The sequence below is a fragment of the Nicotiana tomentosiformis genome, chromosome 7 (genome assembly GCF_000390325.3).
Source record: "Nicotiana tomentosiformis chromosome 7, ASM39032v3, whole genome shotgun sequence".
Lineage (NCBI taxonomy): Eukaryota > Viridiplantae > Streptophyta > Magnoliopsida > Solanales > Solanaceae > Nicotiana > Nicotiana tomentosiformis.
In genome coordinates, this window is record NC_090818.1 from 53,499,064 (window position 1) to 53,512,254 (window position 13,191).

The following is a 13,191-nucleotide window of genomic DNA, read 5'->3' on the forward strand; positions in this document are numbered from 1 at the left end:
TTACAGCAATTTTTCTTGCTTATTTTGTTTATTTAACTGTATTCAATATGGATTTAAGTGGTGGAAAAAAATAATATAGATCTACGTAAGTACACTACTAGTGTAAATATGTTTTCACTCTATGAATGTAATCTATTAACGTAACATAGCAGGTTAGTTAGTTGTCATATTAATTTACAAAGCTTAAATTCAGAATTTGAATTTTCTGGGTTCGGAGTGTCAATAAACTATGATCATTTTAATTGATGGGTTCGAAATTTAATATTTTTATACATACTAGTAACTTTCTTTGATTAAAGTTACTGATTTCTGACTGATTCTATATATATTGTTATACATCCGTCTCGATTAATATTTATTATCAAAATCTATTAAGTACTCCTAAGTCCTATCGTAATCTGAGAAATTTCCCACCCTTAACCAATTTGTGGTACGTGGAAAGCAATCCATAAGTAGTTACAGTAGCTTGACATAGAGTCATGTGCCATAATGGAACTTTGATATTCACATAGTAAGTATGGGTTCGTTGAGAATGCCAATACAACACACCTAAATGGGTTTACGTGTCATTACTTATCATCTACGTTAAACATTGTTCCTTCCTTTGCAGACATTAACGGACCCTATGGACGCAGATGTTTTAATTTTAGATGACATGCTTTAGACGTCAATTAAAAATTAAATAGAAATAAAGGCTGAAATTTTGTGATTTGAGCCGGTATATATGCTAATTTCTTTGTTATAAGTATACCCAAAAAGGTGCAACAAGTCAATGAATTGCCAAAACTCTCTATCCAACGTCAAACCAATTGGTGGCAGCAGCCTATTGAAAGAAGTAAATATGTTTTTGACAGTTATAGAATGGAGTATTAATTTTCCTACAAAGCACTAGGAGCAAAGTCAATTTTCAGCAAGCGTCACTCTTAATGCACAGGTGTTCTCAGTTTTTCAACATCTTTGAGAAAAGTTCAACTTGATTGCGCACTTTCACCAAATTAAGGTTGGGTAAATTGACTAAGCATATGACGAATTCTTTGTTTTGACCAGGTTGTTACCAATTTAATTGAATTTTCAGAATTTGGTAATTAATCAATCAATTAGACCAGCTCAAGTTCTTTCGGAGGACTATACGAAGAAATTAGCTTATCATATCCGCTGTTTGGCCAATTAAGTGATTTAACCTTATAAATTTCTTCCTTTCCTTTATATTCCCTCGGATCCACTTTAATTAATTTTTTAATTTTTTTCAGATATCAAGAAGGAATTAACTTTTTTTTTTAAAATTTACTCTTGGATTAAAGAGCCTATGAGTATTTGTTATATTTCTAAAGAATAAATTAAGGTTAATATGATCATTTCATTATAAATTAATGCTAAAAGGTGAATTTCTTAATATGTGTGAAAACAATAAAAAAAATCAATTAAAATAGATTATCACTCATTAAAAACAGTCACTTAATAATATTAATTAAGTGTGTTATTTTACTAAAGACCCTTTAATTTATGCATAGGAAAATGCAAAGTAGTTTTGTACGGCTTTTTAGAAATTTGTACAACATTTAATAGACAAGACTAGTTTTGGAAAAAACAAAAGCCTTTATCTCTAAAAAAATTACTTATTTTGGACCAAGTTAAAAATACTAGACAATCAATTAAAAAGCAACTGAGGGAGTACAAGTTAATGTGATAACACATGTTAGCTAATCATGACTAGATGGTAAAAATTGTTTAAGAAGCATGCAGTGCATTTATTAAATTTGGCATAGTAACTTAATACAAAAATCCTTTAAATTCATGTCGTCACATTTTTAGTATTTAGAGGATTCGTCATAGCTGAACTATTTGTTGTCTGTTAATCCTTTTTTTTTTTTTTTGGTCAAACCATCGTTAACTCTTTCTATATTTGGGTTAAGAAACAGTTAACAATTGCAGCATTTTGAATTTTTAGTAAGTTATCGAATAAACAAATTCTGTGAACCAAAAAATAAAAGAATAAACACATTCCATTATACTTGTGGGGTTATTCATGTTTCGTTTAGTAAATTCTTCCCATTCTCTGTTTTAGAAATAAAAGTTAGACAAACAGAGGCTGCTCTCTCTAAAGACGTCCGCAACTTTTCTTCAATATTTAATGAGAAAGTGATGTTTTGAAAAGCAATCCTCTACCCAAATATCTGATTAATCATTATAATAAGTTAAGAGTGTGTAATAATTCAAACAAATACTAAAGACAATACACCATGTTGAATTGTTTATTCAGATCAAGCCTTTGATATATGATTCATGTTTTACACTCCAACAACCCATCCAAGTGCCTGTCTACATTTTTCTCGTTTTCTTTTTGGTTCAAGCGGAAAAATGAACACATAAAGAAACTCAATAGTTGGATGATCAAATATCAAATGCAAGTCTGAAATGTGAAACACATACTCTTTCCGTTTCAAATTTGGGCAAGTGTTTGTCACATACGAATTAAGACGTTACTGTTTACCCGAAAAATGGATAGAGTTGAATTTATACGTAGTTTTAAGGATACGTGGTATAATTTGACACAAATCGGAAAAATACGTAGAAATATATCGAATATTGACTGTAAAAAAGGAATGAAATACAAACCAAACTGAGTAGAAAACGATTTATGAACAGGCAAGATGAATCAATGTACAAGGTTCAAAAAAGGATAATCTTTTCTATATATCCGTAAGATCTCAATAATATATGAATATGAGAGTGTATAGATGCCTCAATGTTTCAATGCCCTTTACAGAAGTGATAGCCACTTCTCTTATAGTGGATGAATCCTACTTTGGATATAATTAAAAATACATAGTGGGGATCCCATGATAGACTAGTTAATTAGTTTTTCCTTAATTCCCGCCGGGATTCTCTCTCTAAGTGCAGCTACAATGGCTCTTTGTCTCATAGCTCGATCTTGGTTGCTCTTGGTACCAATCGATCTCCGGATCTCGAGCTCGATATTGACTCGAACTCGATATTGGCTCGGGCTCGGTATTGATTCGGGCTTGGTATTGGTCGGTCTCTGGCTCTTGAGCTCAATAACACTACTTCGCATCATAGCTCGATATTGACTTCGAGCTTAGTATTGATTGGTCCCTGAATCTTGAGCTCGATAACCTGGCTTCAGATCTCATCTCGATATTATGAAGAAGACCTTCAGCCCATTATGTTCCAATCTTGACTAATTATACGAAGATCAAAACCGATTTTGACCATATACAGATAGTCCCCTCGTTTCTCGGGAAGAATGTGGCGAGAAATGACATGATTTTCTAACGATATGACTAGATATACACTGATGTTTCCATCGAGCCTGACCATGACGTACGTGATAGATGTCCCGTCGGTTCAGTTACCAAGGCATTAAATGTGCGTCAGACGATGGTCGGCCACTGCTGATTTTGAACCGTCATTGCCAAATCTATAAATAGCTCCTCTCTTCACCATGTTTTACTTTCAGATCTCCAATCTCCAAATCTTCTAAGTTCTTTTTTTGCATCTTCTGAGTTCTTCATCTGCAAATCTGTGATTTTCACTACAAATCTCTTCTTAGAACACCAAATCTTGTCATCTCCCTCAATCTTCAACTTCAAATCCAAATGGCGAAAACGCCAAAAATGGTTCCTCAAAAAGAAAATGCTTCTTCATCGCGACCTGCCGGCGACAAAACACCGGTGGAGCCACGACCTAAAAAGTGTGTTCCCGGGAGGGGGGGTTCTCACTTCTGATTTTAAGACCAATAAAGCCTCGTCGGTTCCCGGTCAATGCGAGCCAGTATTGAGGTATATATGCTCGATAACTGAGGGGTACCTTAAGCAGGTAAGGAAAGATTGCAACTGGAAGAACAAAGAAGTGGTGATCCCGGCTCCCGAAGAATATATCACCACCCATATGAAAGAGTTTTAAAGTGTTTACACTTACCCTTTCACGTTGCCCCCCCCCCCTCCCCCTCCCCCCTCCCAACCCGTTGTCGTTCACTTTTGCTGCCTGTATCAAATAACCCTAGGACAAATCCACCCTTCCTTTTGGCGAATTGTCATTTTGCTCCGATTTTTCTTGAGCAAAGTCGAGGGGATGCCTTTTACCCTCGACCATCTCATCAGGTTATATATCCCCCACCTCTATCGAGCTGGGTTAATAAAACTCCAATGCCGAGTTACCAAAGTACTATTCTCGAGCATAGACGAGGATAAGGACCGAGGTTGGATGAGCCGGTTCGTTCGAGTGAGGACTTCCGACCTAATCCCGGCTGAGAAGATGCCATTTCCTGAGAGATGGAATATGAAGCGTACGTACAATCCCACTGTTAGCTCCTATTTATTGTTTTGTTCCTTTGTTTCTTTCTCATCGATATCCTTTTCCGTGATGTAGCAGTCGCTTGGATGCCCGGTGCAGTCCCTAACCTCAAGGGCTGGGTTCGGGACCTGGCTTCGACTTCTACGTATGCCAAGCGCTCATGGCGCGATTTATCAAAGGACCGATAGGAGGCTAAAACACATGGTAAGCCTCTTTCCCATGTCTTTGTTGATTTTATTAAAGCGTCTCTTACTTATTTTCTTTTCATACAAGCCTTGGTAAAGATGTTATTGTAAGGCCCCTATCTGGTGGGGAGGAGACTTCGATCCCGGTACCGAAACCGGCGAAGGACAAAAAGAGGAAAAGGATCACGACCTCTGAGGATCCAGAACCTAAGAAGAAGATGGCTCGTAAGCTGAGGAAGAACATCATCCTTCTGATCGAAGATTCTGTTCGGCGTCTAAGGCATGAAGACGAAGAAGAGGAAAACGATGACTCTAGGCTGGTGGCCCGAGTGAAAATGAGCACCGAGGCCCCAAAGTCTACTGAATCGGTGAAGGATGTAGAGATTCCAACTCGAGATGAGGGAGTTTCGGAAAGAGAATTGGGCGAAGTCCCCGAGTCGTCGAGGATCGAGGCTACCTCCTACCATAATGAGCCAATAGTGGGTTAGACTGCAAGGACTGATCTCAAGGCCCCTCGAGATAGAGAGAACGCCATAAGTGATTCACTTGGGGAAATAGAAATTGGAGGGCCCCCACTGCTCCCCTCGTTTTCCGAGGAGATAATTCAAGAGGCTCGGGCCTTGAAGACCCTTTCCATCGAAGAAGGCCACGGAAGTGAAGATCCCTTCCGTGATTATTTTACTAGGTTCGAATATGCTACCTGCCTGAGTGACTTGGAGGTCTCGAGGAAGGACTCGGGTGAGGCATCGAGCCTTTTCAACGAAGTGCAGCAAGCTCTGAATCGGGTAAGCCTTAACTCCCCTTGTTGGTATTACCCTTGTGTTTGTTTTTGTTTTCCTGTCTAACTTCTTTTCTTCTTTCTGCATAGGCCTCAGCGCTTCATCGGGAAGCATTTTCTCGGTCTCGAGCTGAGCTGAGTCGATATGAGGCCGACCTACGAAGGCTCACGGAGGAGATAAATGCCCTCAAACTTCTCTATGGGCAAAGAGAAGAGGAGACCAAGGACCTCCGAGCCGAGTTGGCCAAGGCTCACCAAGATCAGACCGACCTGACCGAGCAGGTAATGAAAATCTTAAAGACTAATGGGCTCGATTCGGGAATGGTGGCTAATATTTTGATCTCGCAGCTGCAGTAGAAGATTGAGATGATCGGGCAGCTCCGTGAGGAGGTCGACATGATAAAGGCAGAGACCTTGGGGTGGAAAGAAGGTATGGACCGCTTTGCTGCAAAAAACGAGACTGCTTTATCCCAATTGTCATCGGCCAAAAGTCAGCTTCGAGGCATGAAGGAAAAAAGCTCGATTCAGGTAAAGAAAATAGAGGAACTTGAGGCCCGGTTGGCTTCCGAACTTGCAAAGGCCAAGTCTGAAGCCGAAAAGGCAAAGGCCGAGGTAGAGGCGATCGTGGCTGTCTAACGGGCTGATGCTGAAGCCGATCAAGTCCAAGCGAGAGAGGAATCCAAGACCGCTCGAACTCGAGCATATGGATTGCTGAACTCGCCAAATGCCAAACTCGGAGGGAAACCCTCGAGGAGATCCACGCTCGAGGTTTTAATCTTTTTGATGAAATAATAAAGGCTAGAGAACATGAAGCCGATGTTGGAGCGTTGGCCTCTTCTGATGATGATGATGATGCCGAGAGTAAGAGCGAGTCCGAGAGCGGGGAGGACCTCGATGGAGAAGAAGCTTCCCCCGGAAAAAATCAGGAACTGTAGGGCTTTTCATTTTTGAGTTTTTTTAAACTTTTTGTGTAGGGTCCTGATCGGACCTTGTAAATGTTCTCATATATATAAAGATCTCTTTCTTTTCTGACTTGTCTTTATCTTATTTTCAGCCTTGTGAAAGTTTTGTTTCATTCATGCCTTATGAAAGTTTTGTTCATAAGCTCGAGGCTTTAGGCAATCTGATCAAAGTCGGACTAGTGTAGTCTTTATAATTAAGTGAGCGTTTTCCCGAACTCGCATTAAGAGTAGCCCTTGGGCTTAATAGTCGAGTGAGCGTTTGCCCGAACTCGCATTAAGAGTAGCCCTTGGGCTTAATAGTCGAGTGAGCATTTGCTCGAACTCGAAGTAATGTAGCTCTTAGGCTTTATGATCGAGTAATTGTTTGCTCGAATTCGAAATAAAAAACAGCCCTTAGGCTTTATGGTCGAGTGAGTGTTTGCTCGAACTCGAATTAAGAGTAGCCCTTAGGCTTTATGGTCGAGTGAGTGTTCGCTCGAACTCGAATTAAGAGTTCTCAGGATTAAGCCCATGAAAACAAGAAGAGCTGATGGTTTCTCTAAGTTATACAAAACTCGATATAGCCTGAATGAACTCAAATGAGTCTAAGACTAATAGCATTTAGAAGAGATGGAATGCTGCCCTGGTAGTAGAATGAGGGTGTAATTGTGATAGATAAAGGATGACGTTTGGGCCTTCGATTGAGTAATGATTTGAAGAAAAATAAGATTTCACGGACGACACGGGATTAGAATACCCCCCAGATGAATCACGTTAGGATGCTATGAAATACGATCATGGAAATATAGTATCATATCGCCCCAGGTAGATCAGGATAATCACTTCAACTGTTCCACGATGCAACGTGAGCCCTAGTGATTACGTAAGAGGTTTCAAATTATTAGTAAGTAGATTGTAGATTAATATTGAGGTGAATCAACAATAGATGGATAAAGTTCCAACGTATGAGAGGAAATAAGGATTCCATCCTTTAGATGAATAGTAATAAGGAAGCATTGAAGGAATTGGACTTATACATCTATGAAAAGAAGCCACGAGAGTAACTTGGAGTTCGGTAGCAAACCTCAGTGCGATAAATTGAAGTAAGAGTTATGGCAATAAAGTCATGCAGATAGATAACCGGGTCTATGAAATAAGATATAACAAAATTCGTAAGTTCGACAAAGTACCAAGTGAAGAACTTCAGTATAGATGCCCAGAGGGATATCTTATTAAGCTCTGTATATATTTACCAAGTGAGGCCTAGAGGTTGGCTAAAAGCTAGAGGAAAAAAGAGAGAAGAGTCACGTAGGCACACTTACAAAGTCAGAGTCGTACATGCTGCATGATAAAAAGTAGCAACAGTTACAAGATTGGAAGGATTTCGACCACGAGTCGTGGTGTGAGAAAGAGGCCTAAAGGGGGGAATGCCCTGACCTTTGGGATTCATTCACAGATTAGTTGCCTAGATGGAAAGAGGAGTACTAAAGTATTTGGAAGACATAGGTTATGAAAATGATAAGTTCATCAGTCAACATTCGAGGACGAATGTTCCAAAGGGGGGAATGATGTTAAACCTCATATTTTTGTACGTGAAAGTACGCCATAAGTAAATTAATGTAAGCTCAAAAATGAGATGTTACATTTTGCATTTTCGTACGTTAAAGCTTCGTCGTAAGTTAATCGACGTAAGTTCGGGAATGAGATTATTTTGGGATTATAAGTATTATGCTATTTCAAATAAGTGATAAATAAATTCGCGAAGGTGAGAGGGTAAGTGAATCGAAGAAAATAATTTTCGTCGAATTTTGACAATTTGGGATAAAATACCTGATATTTATGGACTAGTACCATACAAGGTACCACATGACCATGATAGTAAGGTGTACAAAGTGTGTTAAAAGTGTGTAGTATTTTAAGTAATTTTAGATAATTCCTAATTATGTAGATAATTATATAATTATTGGTTAATGGAGGATTAACAAATTAATTAAAAATATTAAGTGGATAACTATTGGGTGGGAAATTTCCCAACGTGGCAGCCACATACATAAGCCATTAAGTGACTATTGAATAACTTTGCAAGGTGGCAATCTTTAAAAAAGTGATTGAAGAATACCTTCTCAAATTCAAGATTTGGATTATTCACAAAGATATGAAATTTACAAAAAGCCATAAAGACTCTCAACGTGATTGCTTCAGTAAGTATCTTACAAGGTTGTGATCAAATTCACAAAGTGATCATACAAAATTGCTATAAAAATTCATACGAGATTTCATAAGATAATAGCAACGGGATTTTGCGATTCTAAGGGAATTCGGTACAATCTTTCTCAAGAATATTATACGGATATTTTCCTAATTCGATCCGCCGTTACATGTTCTTCGCAAAAGACGTGGGTTACAGGGATTGTCAAGAGAATCGGTTCAGGTATGTTAAGGCTATCCCTTCTTTCTTTTGGCATGATCCGTACGATACAAACGAAACGAGCAAATGCACAACTTTCATAAATAGCTCTATTCATAGAAGTATTAGAGATTCCTACGTTCTTGATTACGCATGTGAATTATTATTATATCTTCTGTTCAAGGGTCTCAGAAAAATACGTAGTTGATAAAGTTTATCCGAAGACATATTGGTCTTATAACATTCCGAGAAATCCTATTAACGTATTTCATATGCATTTTATTCATTTATACATGTACATTGACCCATGACCAGATGGCGTTATATACGCATATTATATATATATATATATATATATATATATATATATATATATATATATATATATATATGGAATATGGGAAAAGGTTACAGCGTTATATATACAGCACCACCTGATCAGCTGGTATACGTTGACGATTTACCCACAGTGGCCGAGATGATATGATGGGATGCCCTCAGAGGCTTGATATTGTTATGAACGCATATACCTAAGCATGGTATGATATTTCTATGCATATTCATGACATTGTAAATATTAATGATTCACAGAGTTATTCAGACATACATGTCGAGTCTTTTACTCCATGTTTTCTCATGTCTATTGTTTACTGATTTTCATTCCTTACATACTCAATACATTATTTGTACTAACGTCCCTTTTGTGTGGGGACACTGTGTTTCATGCCCGTAGGTCCCGATAGACAGGTCGAGAGTCCTCCAAGTAGGCTATCAGCTCAACGAAAAATGTTCGTGCGCTCCATTTGCTCCGGAGTTGCTATTGGTCAGTATGATTAAGACATGTGTTGATTGGTATGACGAGGCTCTATCCCGACCTTTATGACATTTATTTATCCTTAGAGGCTTGTAAACATGTCGTGTATGTAAAAGATTGTACGGCCTTGTCGGCCTATGTTCAGTGTAATTTTGGTCTTATAAGCCCTATGTCACAGGTATAAGTTTTTATATCAGATTGGGTCATCTTATATTGAGTATTCCCTTATGTTTATTCTGGTTAACCCATGACGGCCCGTTTGGCCCATTTGCCAATGACAGCACAATAAGAATGATATGTAAAGTTGGTACTCAGTTGAGTAAGGTACCGGGTGCTCATCGCGGCCCATCGGTTTGGGTCGTGACATCCGGCCTGCTCGGTGCCTGGGTTTGGCTCTGCAACTGAGCTATCGCTGCCTGTTGAGCTTGCAACATCTCGAAAATCATACGCAAGCTGATTTCATTTTCCTCAACGTTTTGGATATTTCGAGCTGTAGATCAAGTTCCACCATGAATGCGATGTTCAGGGTTAGAAAGTTGGTTTGCCTCGATGGTCACATGTGAATTAACGTCTATTGGCACTTCGACCCGAGCTCCAACGGCATCGACGAGCGGTCTTTCATCCCGGGGCGTCAAGTTGTTGTTCTCATCTTGAAGGCCAACTTCGTTATCGATAGGTAGGGTCATTAATCGAGAATTCGTTGTTTTCAGCCTGAAATCAAAAATACTTCCAAGAGCAAACATAAAATAGTGTGTTTCATAGAGATTCGCACCTAATAACTACGATTATCCTTAGCCCCACGGTGGGCGCCAAACTGTTTACCCGAAAAACGGATAGAGTTGAATTTATACGTAGTTCTAAGGATACGTGGTATAACTTGACACAAATCGAAAAAATACGTAGAAATATATTGAATATTGACTATAAAAAAGGAATGAAATACAAACCAAACTGAGCAGAAAATGATTTATGAACAGGCAAGATGAATCAATGTACAAGGCTAAAAAAAAGATAATCTTTTCTATATATCTGTAGATCTCAATAATATCTGAATATGAGAGTGTATAGATGCCTCAATGTTTCAATGCCCTTTATGGAAGTGATAGCCACTCCTCTTATAGTAGAGGGATCATACTTTGAATATAATTAAAAATACATAGTGGAGATCCCATGATAGACTAGTTAATTAGTTTTTCCTTAATTCCCGCCGGAATTCTCTCCCTAAGTGCAGCTACAACGGCTCTTTGTCTCATAGCTCGATCTTGGTTGGTCTTGGTACTGATCGATCTTCGGATCTTGAGCTCGATATTGACTCGAGCTCGATATTAACTCGGCTCGGTATTGATTCGGGCTCGGTATTGACTCGGGCATGGTATTGGTCGGTCTTTGACTCTTGAGCTCAATAACACTACTTCGCATCATAGCTCGATATTGACTTCGAGCTTAGTATTGATCGGTCCCTGAATCTTGAGTTCGATAACCTGGCTTTGGATCTCATCTCGATATTATGAAGAAGACCTTCGACCCATTATGTTCCAATCTTGACTAATTATACAAAGGACAAAGGTCAAAACCGGTTTTGACCGTATACAATTACTTTTTTATTTTATTACTTTTACATTTACTAAATCATATTCATAATAGTAAAAGAAATAGTAAAATTGTGGTCGAAAATTAATATAAAAGAAAAATATCATATCAAAATTTTAAATTTAATTATTTTAATGATATCTAGTCTTTGAAGTTGCAAAAGTCAAGATTAGAAATGGAATTATGTGGAAACTTTTAAAACATCTAGAAATGAAAAAAGTGTCTTATGAATTTAAAAAAATGAAGTACTAGTCAATTATAGATTATCCACATAAAGTAATACTACACAAAGACTACGTAATAAAGTCACCTAAATATTGAGGATTTTGGCAGCTCAACCTCCCAACTTTAACAAGATCTCATGGGAGGCTTAAACATTCTTTTTATTGAAACATATTCATATCTAATAACAGGGAAAAGCCATAATAATAGGGAAAAGTCATAAGTACCATATGAACTATGGTCGAAATTCTAACTACACACCATATTTTTTCTATTACCCCTTAAATTATTTAGTAGTAGAATTACTAACTCCTTAAATGCTGTGGTGGCATACAGAGTGTGTTTCACTCTCTTTGAGAAAGTGAGAAGCGAAATAGTGAAAAAAATTATATTTTTGTTACAATTAAAAAAAATCACTTTCTTCGTTTTTTTTTCTTCTTTTCTGGCAAACACCATTAACACCGATGATCTTTTCCGGCGAACTATTTTTTCTTTTCTTCAATTTTTCCTCTAATCTTCTTCCTCTCACTCTCACCGACACCTTGACACTGTAACCACCACCTTCACCTTCCCTCAGCTCCTTTTTATTCTTCACCATTTAATTTCCACTTCGGCACTACCACCTCGGCCCCATCACCATTACCCAAACCCGGATCTTATCTTTCCAGCTTCCCACATAATATAAAAGTCATCGGAAAAAAAATCAAAATCGGAACTCACAATCGGTAACAGTAAACTCTCCGCTGGAAAAAATGAAGTTCCTGAAATTTCAATATGAAACAAGCAACAGACCTACATGCACAGACTCAAATCATATAAGGACTGAATCAAAGAATGGATCTTTATGAACGGTTGAAAATTTTGAATGTGAAGAAAGAATGAAAAATAAAAATAAAAAGAAAGAAAATATAATAGGATAAAAAAAGGAAAAGAAAGAGAAAAAAAATTAAAAATTATGAAATAGACACATGGCAATGCGTGTATTTCACTGCCATGAATTTGGTTATCTAGTTTCAAGGGTATTTATTCCGCTTAAAAAAGTTTAGAGGATGATAGGAAACCCAACGACGACGACAATAACAACAACAACAATAATCCAGTATAATCTCATTAGTGGGGTTTGGGAAGAGTAGTGTGTACTCAGACCTTACCCTTACCCTAGAGTAGAGAGGCTGCTTCCGATAGATCCTCGGCTCCATCCCTCCAAGAACTCCCTACCTTGCTCTTGGGATGACTCGAACTCACAAGCTCTTGATCGGAAGCGGAGGATGTTTACCACTAAACAACCCACTCGTTAGAATGATAAGAATCCGTAACCAGTGGCAGAGCCAGAATTTTCGTTAAGGGGTGTCAAAATATATAAAAGTAAACATAACAGAAAATTAAGAGGAGTCAATACATAATATATTTACATATAATTTATTTTTTTACCTAGCTACGCAGTATATTTTTCCCGCGAAGGAATATCATTTGACACCCCTTCCTATAAGTTCGCTCCGCCACTGCCCGTAACGATAAAATATGTAGTTGAAATTTCGACCTTTTAGTTGAAAGAGGTACTTGTGCCTTTTCTATAGTGTTACTCCCTGTTTCCTATGAAGCTAACGTTCTATATAATAATATCATGGTCACTTGATCCAACCCTCCTCTCCTGCTTCTTCAAGAAAGACATAAGCCCAAAATTTAAAAGTAGAAGAAAAGGAATGATGAAGAGAGCGAATCTAGCAATGAAAATTGAAACATTAACAAAGAAAAGAATAAAACATAAAACAATTTTTAAAAATGGAAGCGTTGGAAATATTTCAAAGCAAAGATACTTTGCTTGAAAGAAGCAAAAAAATAAACATTCTGTTACTTTCATAAGGCGTACACATGTGTAACTACAGTCCATCAATTTTACCCACAAAAGAAACCAAAATACTTTAATGCAAATAATATCA

At 37.8% G+C, this 13,191-nt stretch overlaps 1 long non-coding RNA gene across 1 annotated transcript; it reads right to left on the reverse strand.

Annotated features, from left to right (window-relative positions):
- Window positions 1-10,456: 10,456 nt before the first annotated feature.
- LOC138896493 (uncharacterized) lies at window positions 10,457-13,094 on the reverse strand. The gene is made up of 2 exons (XR_011409700.1): window positions 12,403-13,094; window positions 10,457-10,984 (listed from the first exon to the last, which is right to left on the reverse strand). It is a non-coding gene; the product is annotated as an uncharacterized lncRNA (long non-coding RNA).
- Between the last annotated feature and the right edge of the window lie 97 nt (window positions 13,095-13,191).